The sequence below is a fragment of the Onychostoma macrolepis genome, chromosome 04 (genome assembly GCF_012432095.1).
Source record: "Onychostoma macrolepis isolate SWU-2019 chromosome 04, ASM1243209v1, whole genome shotgun sequence".
Classification (NCBI taxonomy): domain Eukaryota; kingdom Metazoa; phylum Chordata; class Actinopteri; order Cypriniformes; family Cyprinidae; genus Onychostoma; species Onychostoma macrolepis.
Window position 1 is genome coordinate 4,498,260 of NC_081158.1, and position 5,970 is coordinate 4,504,229.

Below are 5,970 nucleotides of genomic sequence, written 5' to 3' on the forward strand. Positions count from 1 at the left end.
CAGTGTTGGTACTGCTGGATGTTCCAGGCTCCTCAGCTTGTTCAGTTTCCCTTTGTGCCAGCTGCACAGTTGGATGCTTCACCTTTAGATGCCTGTGAAGGTTAGCTGTAGATCCTCCTTTAAATGACAACTGTGCTTTACAAATTGTACACACAGCCTGTGTTGGAGACACCATACTACACTTCTCTTTCTGGTGCTACTCATTTTGAAGTCAGCAGTCAAATGTTGATGTGACTATCAGCAGATTACCTAATGCCCCCCACTTAGCTCAAACCAAGTAAAAAATTACAATGTTAATTTGTCTTTGTTACATTTAACAAAGAATGTGTTATTACACTGTTTTTATTACAATGGTTAAGTGTAGATTTCTTTCTCTGCTGCAAATATGCCAACACGAGCCGAGTTCTATCGTTCAACAAGTGGTTCTTTTCATTCACGAACGAGATCTCTCTCTTTTGTTCAGATTCAAAACAGCGACTCGGTCAGTGATGGGCGTATTCGTTCGCTACATTCAACAAATCACATGCTCCGTCACATCTCATACTCGAAGGCTATTGGCTCAAGGTTTAGTCATTCGTTGACAGCGTGAAACAGTCCACAGAACTACCCGGTTCACTGAGCTGCACATGCGCTGCTCTGGAGGGAGGAATTTCAGTGAACGAGAAATATGAGTCAGTGGATTACATGAACGAGAACGATTCAGTCACCTAAAAGATTTGTTCAAAAAGAACGATTTTGTTCACGAACGTAACATCACTATAGCAATAGCAAGCAGCAGTAGCCAGCATGGCTCACCTGCTGAACACATTGTGCTGTGTCCTGGTTGGGAAATGCGTCATTTCAAGCCCAGTCTAAAGGAGTTGTTTGTTTTCCTTCTTCAATTCCTAATTAGTTGGTTCAGGTGTGTTTGATCAGGAACAGGGTTGGGCACCTCTGTTGTAGATTAATAGTGTGGGCTAATGCTGCATTCACGTGCTATCGGAATTTTCGTAAATACAAGTTTCCTAGTCGTAAATTTGCCATATAAGGCCTCTCTAAGGCTGTTCATGTCCAATTTCCGACTATCACATGAATGCAGCATAAGTGAGGGCTGCCCGTGCAGGGCCAGTACTAAGGGGCCAATGTTTTGCAAAATCTCAGAGTCCCTGCACTGGCAGTCCGCTGGGGGCCCTTAGGCTAGCCCTAAGTGGGCCCGTAAAGGGCCAGTGCAGGCTTGTTCGCAGCTGTGGTTCATATTATTTCATGAAACAACATCGGACATTTCTGACTCACAGAAGATCTGGCCGAAGGACACAAGATTTATGTGCTTCCACTCTTTGAATTCACACTTTTTTTTTGTCTCTTATTCCTTTAAATTGTGTGCAGTGGTGTTGTGTGTTTCACTATTAAGTCCAGTATACAGAAAAAGAAACTTGCTTTTAAACATGGAGTACCCTCTGATCTGCATATAGCCGCTAAGGAACTAAAAATAGAAATTCAAAAAGCAAAACACTTACAAATCTGAATTGGAGAACAAAATGGCTGCAAATAACCTTGGCTCAGCCTGGGCTAGTTTGAAAACTATAACAGGCCTTCAGAATGTACAGAATAGCAGCCAGGTTATTCTGGAAGGGTTTAATTCAGATGCTGATTTTGCTTAATGCACTTAATTGTTTTTATAATCGTTTTTGATATCTTTGATTTTGGTAATGAAATTCAGGAACTGAGTGATAAACTTAAGGATAATCAGCACTTTGATCAAAATGATGTTGAAAAGGCTTTCCTTTCAATACGGGTAAACAAGAGCGGTGGGCCTGATAATATCTGTGGACGTTTGCTTAAAATGTGTGTAAAAGAACTGAGTCCTGTTTTACTTATTAAAAATATAAGTCTTTACCTAAGGTGTGGAAAGATGCTGTGGTAGTCCCAATATCTTTAATGATTTTAGACCAGTTGCTTTTACATCCATTTTAATGAAAACCCTTGAAAAACTAGTAAGGGAAGAAATTAAGGAAGACTGAACATACACTTTACCCTATGTCCTTTTTCCAGGAGGGGTCCACGGCTAACCGCAGTACAAATGAGTTGTAGCTAGAGACATCCACAAGGTTATAGAAGAGCCCAGAACCACTGGCCATTAACATGTTCTCCGACAACTGTAGGTACTATGGAAGCCCGTTTCTGCCACTGAATACAAATTAAAAAAGGTAATAGTGACTTTTTTCTCAGAATTGTGATATAAACACAATTGTGAGGGGAAAAAAGTCAGAATTGCAAGATAAAGTCACCTTTTTTACCTTTTAAAAAAAAATGTATTCAGTGGCAGAAATAGGCTTCCATAAGGTGCTGACAACCTGCAAAAGAAAAATAAATTTAAATATTCTTCTGTTCATAATTTACAGGAATATAACATTTTGGATATAAATGTAATATATACTGAATAATGAAAGCACTATGCAGTAAGAATAAATGTGTGAGTGATTGTCCAGGTTGTTGACACCTCCCTTGCAGTGGTTGTAGTCTGTGATGATGATCAAGGGCTTCTTTTTCTCTGTCACTCGGTGCTGAGCAGCAGCACATTCTTCCCACGTTTTGTAAAACACCACTGTGCAGTGCTTAATTTGTAAATGAACAATTGCCGGATCCAAAACAGCAATTAAAAGGCACCGTGACTGACGCTGACAATACAACTTCAGTTTTCCCGGAACATTCAATGACGTCACTAAACAGTGATGCCACAACTATAAGAGCATCGTTCACAAGTTTCTGCATGGACCTAACTTCAGCCTAGGTGTTGTGCTTATATACCGGTTAAAAGATCCAAAAATTCATAATTCACGTCTTCATCATCCATAAGTACCTTGTAAATAGCGAATACATAATTACCTCTTATCTGGATGGATGTCGTTAATGATTCTAGATGCTTTCCAGCCGGTGACCGTCCTGGCTCAGTCAAGTCCGTACCTCTTGAAGCTCGATTAGGTTGTATTCAGGTTCAGATAACAAGTTATTATTATTAATTAATCACTCAGAGACTTGTTTAAAAAGGTTAACGAATCACCAAAGCATTGGTTTCGTTTTATTAAAAAACAAATAACTCATAAGCAAATAACAATAAAATAACAGCGAGTAGTCTTCACCACGAAGTGCCGGCCCTGACAAATAGTCTAACAAGCATTTATATAGTTTCTTTCTGTTACTGTTTGTAACTACCTCCTCCATCCCAGGCAGGAAGCATGACCTTTTATGTCAGAGTCTGCACAAAGTAATGTCAAAAGTTCAAAAGGAAATATTACAACATCTCTAGATAGCAAGCGTGTCTAGTTCTATTTTAAACTATAGGAAAAAATTATGACACCTTTTTCAAACATAAGCAACACATAAACCTATATGTCTAAACCACAATATAACACCTCTAACAGGTGTTATGAGCATCTTATGCCACGGTTTAGCTAAAAGTTCCACCTTGCATGGAAATGCAAAATGCATCCTCTTGCTTTTAACCGTTATGTTACAAAATAAGCACAGCAACTATATAACCGTTAGACCTACAAGATTATCATCATCTATGGTTTCAACATAGGATATATTTATACACAGCTTTCAACACTCATATTTTTATAACAGGAGTCTAAAGTTTCACTGTCTCTAAATCATTTGTTAACTTTTGCAGTTCATCTGAAAAATCACATAATTCAATCATCTCTCTTATCAATTTCATTATTCTTTTATTTGTCGTTTCCTGTTTTCTCATCAGTCTCAATATTGCCTTCATTTTGAAGATGATCTTCTGGTCCTCTCGCTCTCTCTTGGGCCCGTCTGCGGCGTTCCTTCTTCTCCTGTTTCTTGACCTCCCTACTCCAGTCTCTTTGTATCCCTTGAACTAAAAAATCATCAAAATCAACTTCTATTTTATCTGACCTCTTCCTCACGTGTCTGTTAGAGGATTGGTCAGGGAATCGCATATCAGATGAATTAGGGAATAATATTACATAGGGCACAGGTTTTCAAACCCTGGGTCAAAAATGGGTCGCTAGGATGATTTAAGGAAAATGTAAATGTAAGTTACATTAAAAAATAACATTTTTTTCATAAAAATAAAATACAATCATAGTTTATTTCACAGATGGGCAACTTGGGTCCTGGAGGGCCACTGTCCTGCAGAGTTTAGCTCCTGCACTAATCAAATACACCCTGTATACAGGTGCTGGTCATATAATTAGAATATCATCAAAAAGTTGATTTATTTCACTAATTCCATTCAAAAAGTGAAACTTGTATATTATATTCATTCATTACACACAGATTGATATATTTCAAATGTTTATTTCTTTTAATTTTGATGATTAGAGCTTACAGCTCATGAAAGTCAAAAATCAGTATCTCAAAATATTAGAATATTTACATTTGAGTTTGAATAACTGACCATCCCTACAGTATAAATTGTGTATCTCTTATTCTTTGAAACCACAATAATGGAGACGACTGCTGACTTGGAAATGATCCAGAAGATGAACATTGACACCCTCCACAAAGAGGGTAAGTCACAGAAGGTCATTACTGAAAGGTGTGGCTGTTTACAGAGTGCTGTATCAAAGCATATTAAATGCAAAGTTGACTGGAAGGAAGAATTTGGGTAGGAAAAGGTGCACAAGCAACAGGTATGACCGCAAGCTTGAGAATACAGTCAAGCAAAGCCGATTCAAACACTTGTGAGAGCTTCACAAGGAGAGAACTGAAGCTGGAGTCAGTGCATCAAGAGTCACCACGCCAGACGCCTTCAGGAAAAGGGCTACCAAGCCACTTCTGAACCAGAGACAACGCCAGAAGCATCTTAACTGGGCTGTGGAGAAAAGAACTGGACTGTTGCTCAGTGGTCCAAAGTCCTCTTTTCAGATGAAAGTAAATTTTACATTTCATTTGGAAATCAAGGTCCCAGAGTCTGAAGGAAGAGTGGAGAGGCACAGAATCCATGTTGCTTGAAGTCCAGTGTGAAGTTTCCACAGTCAGTGATGATTTGGGCTGCCATGTCATCTGCTGGTGTTGGTCCACTGTGTTTTCTGATGTCCACAGTCAACGCAGCCATCTACCAGGAAATTTTAGAGCACTTCATGCTTCCTTCTGTTGACAAGCTTTATGGAGATGCTGATTTCATTTTCCAGCAGGACTTGGCACCTGCCCACACTGCCAAAGGTACCAAAAGCTGGTTCAATGACCATAGTGTTACTGTGCTTGATTGGCCAGCAAACTCGCCTGACCTGAACCCCATAGAGAATCTATGGGGTATTGTCAAGAGGAAGATGAGAGACACCAGACCCAACAATGCAGATGAGCTGAAGGCCACTATCAGAGCAACCTGGGCTCTCATAACACCTGAGCAGTGCCACAGACTGATCGACTCCATGCCACGCCGCATTGCTGCAGTAATTCAGGCAAAAGGAGCCCCAACTAAGTATTGAGTGCTGTACATGCTCATACTTTTCATTTTCATACTTTTCAGTTGGCCAAGATTTCTAAAAATCCTTTCTTTGTATTGGTCTTAAGTAATATTCTAATATTTTGAGATACTGATTTTTGACTTTCATGAGCTGTAAGCTCTAATCATCAAAATTAAAAGAAATAAACATTTGAAATATATCAGTCTGTGTGTAATGAATGAATATAATATACAAGTTTCACTTTTTAAATGGAATTAGTGAAATAAATCAACTTTTTGAGGATATTCTAATTATATGACCAGCACCTGTATTTCTAGTGACCTTGAAGACATTGATTAGCTTGTTCAGATGTGTTTGATTAGGGTTGGAGCTAAACCCTGCAGGACAGTGACCCTCCAGGACCGAAGTTGCCCATCCCTGGTCTATATACAAAAGGTGTAATGCTGCATTCTAGGCAACCCGTAACCCGTGTTTTTCCAACCTTCTACCCGTGAAAGTGCACTGGAACGGCAGACAAACCCGTGACTTCCCACCCGTGAATTCATACTTCCAG